An 11134-nucleotide genomic window follows, 5' to 3' on the forward strand; every position below is an offset into this window, starting at 1 on the left:
TGGGAATGAGTAATCAACACCACTGAACCTGACATATAATTGGTACTCAATACATACCTTTTGACTGAATACAGCAACCTTTTGACCAAGAAATTTTACTTCCCAAATATTCCCAAACCAAACACAAAGACCAACTTATTGGTGAATAATATTACCAAGGCCCTCTCTCTTCTGATAAACATCACCTCACGAGATTAAGACTCCAAATAAGCTGTCTCAGGCTTTTTCTACCACCAGGCAAAAAGCTGATGGGCTGATGAACAAGCTACTTAATGTCAGGTAAGGCCTCAGGCACCTCATCCTGCCCCCTTGCCAACGTCCCCTACACCACCCTCAATCCTAGCCCATAACTATAATGCTAGTTGCATGCCAGGCCTAGCAGCTTCTTGATACTTTTATGTGTTTAGTTATTTGTATATAAAGGAGAAATATTGCTTAAAAGAAATCTATGCATATCGAGCTCTTATTAATCATTCAGCAACATGAATTCTTGTCTAAAAGCTACATATAATTGGGCCGGCAGAGTGGCGCAATGGTTAAGAACTGGCTTGGGACACCAGAGGGCCCCGGTTCGGATCCCACATATGAGGGCCGGTGACACTGCCCTCTACAGCTAAGATGCTGAACAACAGCTCAACCTGGAGCTGGGCTGCCGTGAGTTGCCGGCGACAGCGTAGGCTGCAGCCCCTGCTGCAGTGGGTTGCCATGGGCTACTGTGTGTAGCCAGCAGCCAGCTTGAGCGGCCAGCAGCCGCAGTGAGCGGCCGTCCAGAAGCCAGCGACTGATCTGCCTCACCCGGGAAGAGTACAATGATGGTGCCAATTTGGGCCAGTGAAGCAACGTCCTCCACAACTAGACTGAAGAACAAAATGACAGCAACTTGTCTGTTCCCATCCCCCAAGTCCCCAATTTAAAAAAAAAAAAGCTACATATAATGGACAGTCTCTTATCAATTCTGTTTTTAGTCCCTATCATCATCCAGGTGTCTCTTGCTTTGGAGGTTAGTCATGCTTCAATCAGTATTCTCATCACACAGTGACATGTGCTTCCAGCCATTATTGATTTTTCTCACTGCTGACATATGTAGCCTTTGTTTGGAAGGTTTTACATTTGATGATTATAAATTTAGTACTTAAGTTTTTATTATCCTGTACTATTTTTGTTTGTTTGTTTTAGGTCAAATTTTGAGAGTATGCAATAGCTATTTGGTCATATGGAGGTCAAGGCTGTCTTTCTCAGACAGATTACATAAGTTCTACCAAAAAAAAAAGAAAGTTATAGCAGTAAGAGAAGATTCAAAGTATCCTAACACTTCAAAAAGTAGACAAATCAGTGAATGGGACTATTAATATGGACTTAATTCTAATCAACGTCTTGAAGTTCACAGTAGCATTTGGCCTATAAGAGTGTTATATGTACTGTAGCTTTACCTTCCTGGGACAGATGATATTATTATTATTATTATTATTATTATTATTATTATTATTATTATATATTTTCTTCTTCTTCTTCTTCTTCTTCTTCTTCTTCTTCTTCTTCTTCATCTTCATCTTTATCACCATCATCATCATTATCATTATTAGAGAAAGGCAATAAAACATAGTGGTTAAAAGATCCTTTAAGTCAAACTTTCTGCAGGCACACCTGACATTTTTACTGCAATCTCATGAGAGACCCTGAGCCCAAATCACATCATTCAGCTCTCTTGAGTTACCAATCCCCAAAATTGCATGAGATAATAACTGTTTATTGTTCTTTTAAGCCACTGAGTTTTGGGGTAATTTGTTATGCAGCATCAGCTAACTAATACATTCCACCAGCAACACCCCCTTACATCTCGTTGGCCAGATATCACAAGGACACCCACTGCTGCAAGCGAGTCCAGGTAGTATTTGCACTGGACACATTCTTCCCCTAACCAAAACCTGAGCTCTGATTCAGTTATTAAGGAAGAAGAGAGAGGAAATGGACATCAAGTGTGCAGCTATTCACCTTCTATTGCAACTCAGTCTTCTTGATGAAAACAAAAATGGCCTTCAGAAAGGAAGACAAAGATAAACAACATAAAAAAAATGCAGGCTACGAGAAGTAAGAAAATACTGGAAAATTTAGTACCTGCTTTAAAGAGGGCTAGACTCTCCAGACAGGGCACTGTGCATTCCACCACGCTAACTAAACTTAAAACTTGTATCTGTAGGGCCAGCAGAGTGGCTCAGTTGGTTAAGAGCGCAAGCTCTGAGCAACAGGGTCACCAGTTCGATTCCCACATGGGCCAGTGAGCTGCACCCAAGCTAAGCTGTTGCTGAGCTGCCAACAGGTGGCAGGATGGCTCAGCTGGTGAGAGCATGTGCTCCTAACAACAAGGCTGCCGGATGAACTCCCACATGGGATGGTGGGCTATGCTCACACACAACTAAAACTGAACACAGCACCTTGAGCTGAGCGGCGCGACTAGACTTGGAGTTGAGCTAGCTGTGCCCTCCACAACTAAGACTGAAGGACAACAACTTGGCTGTTCCCCTTCCCCAATTCCCCAATTAAAAAACCAAAAAACAAACTTGTATCTGTAATCCGCTGTCAGTAATCACACTGAGAGGACTCGTGACAAATGGGAGAAAACAAGGAAACAGGAATATGGAAATGATCCTTTGATTTTTTTAAAAAGAGAAATGAATATACATATATATATATATATATATATATATATATACACACACACACACACACACACATATACATATAGCTTAATATACATGATAAATTTCTGTAACAGATTATTAACTAGGTGGTTTATACATGCTTAGAAAATAATACAGAGTTCAAGAGTAAAAAATAAACATGTGCTAAGAACAAGTGTGGGAAGTGAAAGAAGACACTTTCTTAATCCTAACCTTTGCCTTGACTTTTCAATATTTTTAGCAGTAACTTAAGACATAAAAGGGATGCCTATCATTTATGCTCATGTGACACATCTGAGAATGATACATATAATAACAGAATCAAAATTTTAAATGATCTTGACAGCTTACAATACTGTCATTCACACATCCAACCATTCTAAGAAGTTATTTAACAGATTTAATTTTTATCTCCTCATAAAAGATACTAAATTTGTCAGGGCAGGACTGAATAATCCACTTTTTAAAAACCTCCTATGGTATACAACACAGTGCTGGGACCATAGTAGGCATTTCATTAATATTTAGAGAGATAAGTTGAACTGTGTCAAGTACAAATGCAGAAAAGTATAGAATAAATCTGTCACCTATGTAACATTATATCCTCTAACTTTTCCCTCAGGTCATGCATATAATTTATCTTCTTCAGAAATCTCTAAAAAATTAAAATTTTCCAGCATACCCATCCTGAGCTGCCTTCAGCCCATTCAAGAAAGACTGCAATGGATAAAATTTTACAGGAGAGTTAAAAGCCTTTGCACTTGTTTCTTCCTTTTTTTTTTTTTTTCAGTAGTATGCCTTGTCTGTGCCGTTAGACTTTAAGCTCACAAAGTCAGCTTCAGTAGTGTTTTAAAGCTTTCCCCATACATATGAAGAGAATAGATGTACACCCCCTTTGCAGAACCGCACAACATAACATTTTCTTGTAACAATTCAATATCACTGCAGCAAGATAAGCACACCCCACAGTCTAATTTAACAGACATGAAGAAGTCAAGCTCTATTGTTCGATGTCACAGCCAGCCAACCCTGCAAGATCCACCTTTATTCTTTTCTGGCTTCATTATGAGGATGATGCCTTTCAACTGTGGTGACTAAACCTGTTAAACTACAAAGCAAGAAATTTATAGAACCTTTATAAGAGTAATACCGAACAGCTTAAATGTAAAACCTACAATTAAATTCCAAAACTAAGCACTTCACCCCCAAGAAAATGCTAAGTAGTTCTTCCGCCACATTCCTGATTTACATACCCCAAAGATGACAGGAGCTATAGACATTCATGCTGCAGTGATATTAATAGCGTTTTTTGTTTCCAAGCGATGTTCAATATAAAACATGGCAATATTAACCCATGCATTACAAAACTAATAAATTGCCCCTTAGTATATCGGGGATGAGAACTGTGCTTTTTCATTTTCCAAAAGCCTCCTTTTGTCAGATGAGAAGCCCCAAGGGTAAAATATTTCAGTATAGTTCGGTGATAACAATGAATATGCCATTAGATTACCATACAAGTGAATAAAGCACCAAATGATAGCGAACATTTTTTTTTATACTTTAGATTTTGATGTGAAATGAGTCTAATTATTTATTCATAGACTTTTCCTCTAAGGAGTTCAAGACAGTATATTTTAAATCTTCAAACACATATTTTCGAAGCTCTAACATCTACCAGGTAATACAGAAGAACATGTGGCCGGGAAGAAGATAAAGAAAAACAGCACAAAAGAAAAGGCGGTTTGAAGAACTCAAGCACGAAGTACTCTATTTTATTCGTTCATTTATTCTTCTAATCATTCAAACACTTAGTGGGAGCCTATTATAAGTCTAGGTCTGTGCTAGATGTTAAGGATATAAAAATAACTCCTGCTCTAGAAGCTCACTGGACAGAGGGATGACACCTATATAAAGTGATAATTACAATAGGTTCCAATAGAAGAATTACAATAATTACAATGTTACAATAGAAGAATAAACTCAGTACTGTGGGGCGCACCAGGGAAGGAACCACTGGCTTGAAGGAATCTGGAAAAGCCTTAACGAGAAGGCAGCAGCTCAGTAACTAGAAAGATTAGTAAAAGTCTCTCAGAGAACTGAGAGGAAACTCAAGGCAGAAGTAATATCATATTGAAACACAAGTTGTCATTAAAAAATGTGACCCGTTCAGGGAATGTAGAGAACGACAACATGGCTTACAGGCAAGAGAGGACACTTAGTGCCTAGAAAACATAGGTTTCAAGTTTCTGTGAATAGATTCCAAGAGCGCCATAATCATGAAAGCCTTGGCATTAGTCAAAAAATAAATAGATAAATAGCTATAAACTATACATATACGAGTATATGTAGATGTATATATGTATTTGTTACATATATACTTGTATTACTTGTTTTATATATATGAACACAAGGAAGCTTTATACATAGAAAACATATATGTGTGTATATGTATACAACAAATACAAACATTTATATACACACACACACATACACACACAACTCTAGGGTAAATCATAATCAATGCTCTTGGGCTTCTGATTTGCCCTCCGCTAGGGCCACTGATGCTTTTGCAAAGCAGCCACACTTTATACAGAGCCAGGTCACACACAGCTTCTCCTTCATTCGCCTCATCTACACAGTTCCTTATTCATTCAGATCGAAGTCTCTCAAGTGAAGGTGACTATTCAGGCCAGACCTACTGACGCTCTTTATCTCCCAGCTGCCACCAGCACCTCCATTCACCAGCAAGGGAGCTACCTGCTTCTCAAGGGCCAACTTGAAGACCAGCCCAACATCTTTTCTCTAAAGCGCTAGGGGGCAGCCTCTTTTGCTCCCCATCAATTCTGCATACAGTTGCACACAGCAGGTGCTGAGAGAAAAATTAAAGAAAAACATAGCTTAAGTCTTAGAAGTCCAGATAAAGAGGATATTTTCCTTGCCTTCCTGTCATGTCAAGTATAAAAGCTCCCAGGTCAAAATGCACAGAAAATTGTGGCTCAGTATAGAATAGATATAAAAACGCAAGAATGATTTGTAGCTGGAAGTTCCCGAGTCACCTTCTACAATAAAACTTGTTGATACAAGGAGAATATATACCTACAACAGTTATAAGACAGAAGACCTAGGACGTCCCAAATCTAAATTATATCTACATTAATTCACCACATTTAAAAAGTATACAAAGACATTAGATTACTCACCCCATGTTGGGTTAAAAAAAAAAACAGAGGAGGAGAAAAGAAAAAAAAGCAAGAGATGGTTAACCATATAACTTGCCTATTTTACACATTTTATATCTACTGAATACACAAGATGACATAAAGCATAGGGGAAGAAAGCAAGGCAGTCTTGTTCTCAAGACGCCTCTATTTGCAAGCCTGATGACACAGCTGAGGATGCAGACCTCAGAGCCATCAATCTGATTTAGCCTGGACCTCAATACCCAACAGCACTGATTTAGGCAAATTATTAGTCATCATTTAAAGGTCAAAGAACTTTCTAATCCTGAAAACTCATGACGTAGGGAAAAGAGCAACTCTTGATTTCCCAGAAAGTCAAAAGTATCCAGAAACCTCAGACTAAAAAAGTCATTTGAATGTAAGGTGTCAGGTGGGTACTAGACCTATAGGGGAATTACCTTGTATGTTATATAAGTGTCTAACCACTATGCTGTATTCCTGAAGCTAATAAAATATTGAATGTCAACTGTAATTGAAAAGAATTTTAAAAGAAGAGAGACTTCAATATGAAAATATATTGAGACACAAGAAAAGTGTTCGGATATTTACCAGGGAACAAATAAGTAGGTGGAAAATGCTAAGGAAGGAGAACCAAAGGAATATGACATAGAAGGTGAATCCCTGAGGTGGGGCCACGTAAGCACAAAGTACAATGTTCACCATTCACCTCATGACATGGAATTCAAATGAGTGGAAGTGGAGGCTAATGTAAAACAGGACATTTTGAGAACAGAGTAAGTGTAGGTTAAAAGATGAAAGGAGAACTCTGACTACCCCAAGTAAAAGAGGAATTCTGAGAAAAATAGCACCAAGATATTCAAAATGGATAATGAGAAAAAAATTAATGAGAACAAAAACTCTACAAGTAGGATCCGTACCAATAGTATAGAACTATAAGACTGTAATGAATATCTTGGAAGCATCTTCTGTAGAAAATGAATGTCTTGGAAGCAGTGCCGTCCTAGATCTTTCTGACAGAAATGTTCTGTCTCTTCCCTGTCCAACGTGTAGTCACGAGCCATATATGGCTATTGAGCACTAGAAATATGGCTAGTGTGCTGAAGAACTGGATTTTTTATTTTATTTATTTAAATTTTATTTCATTTTCATTCATTTAAACTTAATTTTAAAAAGTCATGGGATTAGTGGCTGCCATAATGGATGGTGCAGCTTAAGTCTTAAAGAGTTTGTGTACTTCTTACAGGTGTAAGTGGAAAGAGCACAGGCTTTTAAATCAGACCTGGGTTTTAAATCCCAGCACTGATATTTACTAGCATTTACTAGCATGGCATCTTCAGGCAACCTGAATGTCAGATTCTTCCTCCAAAACATGAGAATGTATTTTCTATGACTGTTAGCAAGACCCACTCTTTCTGTGACTTCCCTGAGATAACGTAGAGAAGGACAGCCCAATGTGGCGCTCAGAATCTTAGGATTTCCTTAGGGAAATCATGGGCTGAGCCAGAATCATGAGACCAGAAGAAACACCATCCCAAGCCTAGCACAAATGAGAACATTTGGTAAGATCTATGTAAGTTGAAAATCCTTTTCCATCCCCTCCTACTTCAGCCCCTTCACCTCCAACCACCTCCCTTGCTTCCCATGACCCGCACCGGAAGAAGCCCTATCCCATGACATGGAGGCATTAACAGAAAAACATGGGAAGCTTGACTGCGCCTGTCAGTGAGACGTTTGCCCCCATTTAGAAAATGTTTATCTTCAGGGGTTTCCTTCAGTAACTTTGTTGTTCACTCCTGACACTTCCTGATTGACAGCGCTTAGGAGCCCTGGAAAAGTTTTCAGATGGATCTAGATACTCCCAGCCGGTTGGCATCTCTTGAATCCAGTGCCAGCAGAAGGGAAAGCAGCTAGAAACTAACTCTACCAAGAAGTTTTTCTATGAAAAGGAACAAAAAAGGAGATGGGTGGCAGGGATGTGCTAGAATGGAAATGGCGTTTAATAGAGAATTGTTTTGACAACAGAGGTACTACGGCATGTTTGTTTGCTGATGGGGATGGTTCTATTGAGAATTAAGGATCTGGAGAGAGAGGATTCACTGCAGGATAAAGCAATTGAGATAGTAAGAGAAGGGCATATATGAACAAAAAGCCATCCTCGCTACCTAAATAATGACTCAAAATGCTTGTCTCTCTAATTTGATATTCCAAATAATAATATTTACCTCTTTTGGTTTTTTGGTCATTTGTAAAGTCATTTATGAGGATCTGTGGGCCTGGTTCTGTCCTTGCAGTCATTTGAGGGCTGGGAGAAAAGCTCTGAAAAGGCTACCCTCCCCGAAGGAAGGACGAGAAGCCCACTGGGGCTCCTGTGCTTAGTAGCATACTTGCCCCTGAGGCATCCATAATCTAGTCTGGTAAAAGATACAAATGTCTCTTTACCTTCTTAGTTTGACCAAAACAGCACTGAAGTTTTCAAAGGGAACGTTACTAATGGCTTGAAGTAAAACATGGACACAAGAGAGTTGAATAAAAATACGTTTCCAAGGGCTGGCCAAGTGGCTTAGTTGGTTAAGAGCTCACTCAAGTGTTTGAGCTCTGAGCAACAGTAGTTCGATTCCCAGCCTGCGCTGAGTTGCCGCTGAGCTGCCAACAGGTGGCAGGATGGCTCATCCAAAAATAAAAAATAAAAATAAAAAATAAAAACACATTTCCAGCTGTGGGTTTGAGAGTCCCAGGTTTTCTGCCACTCCCCATGCCCTATCAGGACACCTGAGCCCCAGTGACCCTGCGTAGGGCCTCTTTAGGAAAAGGACTGCAGTCTGAGTCCCTTAAGCCAGCTGGAACTAGAGTGTAAATAAAAGAGTTGGAGAAAGAAACATTCACATCTCAGTAAATACTAACCTATCAACAAAAATCTTAGAGACCTGGCACCTGGTACAGGGTGCTTTTTTCTTAAGAAGAGTAAAGAACCACTTTCTCATCTATTTTTCAGCATTCCTCAATAAAATTGTGTGCTGTGAAAAAAAGGGAACCAGTAGTCTACAATATCAAAAATATCAGACAGGATAGTAAGCACTCAAACATCATGGAGGTAAGATTTTTTTTAAATAAAATTAAACATGCAAGGATGAAATTAAAACAGCATATTTAAATTTTATAACCGTCAAATTTACTTATAAACTTTCATTTTTGCTGTTATAAAGTTTCAAAACATTGAATCTTCCAGATAGCTACAATATCACTATAAATACTAAAACTTTATTTTGATTTCCTTGATGAAAATCTAAAATGTCATACCTTTATGCCTTCTAAAACAGGGTATAGAGAACATATTTTGTCCATTTTCTTGATCTTTAAAAGTCACTTTTATAGATAAAAATTATTTTATTGTTGACTGTCATTACATAGTCCTGAAAGAATGTACAGGGCTTATTGACAGTGTCCTAAGTCAGAGATTGGCAAACTAAGGACTTTGGATCAAACCTGGTCCTCAGCCTGTTTTTATACAGTCCTTGAGGGAAGAATGGTTTTTACATTTTTCAACGTTTGTAAAACATAAAAATAACAATATGTAATGAAGGCCATATATGTGTAGTCCTAAACGTCTCAAATATTTACTATCTGATGCTTTATAGAAAAAGTTTTCCCACCCCTGCCCGGAGTGATCGCAGCCACTACTAGCCTATGGGCCGTGGAAGTTATGTCTGTCCTCTTTCTTTCTCTCCTGTATCTGATGAGCCAGAGGGTCTGGAGTGAGAGCTACCTTTGACTCCTAGATTAACCACATCTGTATGCCTTTGGGCGCTAACGTGTTTAATCACCTGTAAAATGGGAATAAACAACTTCTCAGGATTTCTAGGAGAATGAATGAGGTACTGTGGTAGACATTCAATAAATGAAAGTCATTATGATAATTGTGCTTCACTAGACAAAGACTACCTCCAAACAGAGGCATATATATATGTGTGTGTGTGTGTGTGTGTGTGTGTGTGTGTGTGTGTGTGTGTGTGTGTAGTATATACACACACACAACTTAGTAAACGGAACTAAGAAGGCAGAATTCAATAAACTTCATTTTACATTTTCTTCACAGGTCTTTCTGCTAAATAAATGAAAACATCATGAACTTGCTTTAACCTTAACATCAAACGTTCTCAGTTCTTAAGCAGTAAATTTGACTAAGAGCTAAAGACATACCAAATAATAACCATGACAGTCAAATAACTTCTGAATTCAGTAACACGGTGATTAAGTCACTACTGGAAAGCCAGAATCTATTTTTGATTCACTTGGATCACCTTTATTTCATTATACATTTTATAACACCAAAGCAAAACATGGCATAATTTCAGGCACTGAGTCATCATCAAACTGAGTCGCAATTAAGGATAAGAACATCATTAAGTTTTAGGTAATGCTGGCAATTGTAAGTAAGCAGTGCCTTTCTATTCTTCTGGAAAATGTCATTTAGGAGATTTCAACAATTCTCCTAAACCTAGACTGTAAGTGCCATGCTTGAATTTTTTTTGGATGCATGCCCAACAATAAATGATCCACAATGATCTGAGGACAGCACTCCCATCCAAGAACTTAATCAGATTAATGATGTATTTGTTTTATAAAAATGAAGTACATTAAGCCTGAGAATACCTAATTTACATACTAAATGGTTGCTAGGGACCAAAAATACTAGTGGTTTTCATAAAACGAAGGTTACAAAATTTCCTATTGTCATGAAATCTGTTAGTAAATAGCAGTGAAATGCAAAATAATAAACAAATGTTAATCAGTAGTATTTATATATGTAAAATCATGAGATGGTGTATAGTTGTTCAAAAGAACCTAATGGTGCTCGTATTCTAAAACATACGTGTCTCAGAGACAACATGATGCCATTATGTGAAGTTTGAAATAACAAATTTATTTATGTTTTCTAATTGATTTGACCTCAAATTGTGATTAACATTTTACTCTAATTTTTTCATTTGGGGTCCTACTTTAATATATGCAAACATAAACAATAAATTAGCAGACTAGGTTTTTGCCATTTTTGTTGGAAACCTATTAGCAACCTTTATCTAAAAAGGGGAGGAGAGCTTTCACAAAATAGCTAAATTTCCTCAAGTCCTTAAAGGAAAAGAATTAACAGCATTCCTAGATATCTTCTGAAGAAACTCTCTCTCTCTCTCTCTCTCTCTCTCTCTCTCTCTCTCTCTCTTTCATACACACACACACACACACACACACATATACATA

The 11134-nt window shown here is 38.0% G+C and overlaps 1 protein-coding gene across 1 annotated transcript in view; it reads right to left on the minus strand.

Annotated features, from left to right (window-relative positions):
* The window catches only part of LOC109393869 (calmodulin-lysine N-methyltransferase-like), a gene marked incomplete at its 5' end in the record, with an annotated part of 286769 nt that overhangs the window by 269266 nt on the left and 6369 nt on the right, over window positions 1-11134 (minus strand). The window lies entirely within an intron of this gene.

The sequence above is a fragment of the Hipposideros armiger genome, unplaced genomic scaffold, assembly GCF_001890085.2.
Source record: "Hipposideros armiger isolate ML-2016 unplaced genomic scaffold, ASM189008v1 scaffold_395, whole genome shotgun sequence".
Classification (NCBI taxonomy): Eukaryota; Metazoa; Chordata; class Mammalia; order Chiroptera; family Hipposideridae; genus Hipposideros; species Hipposideros armiger.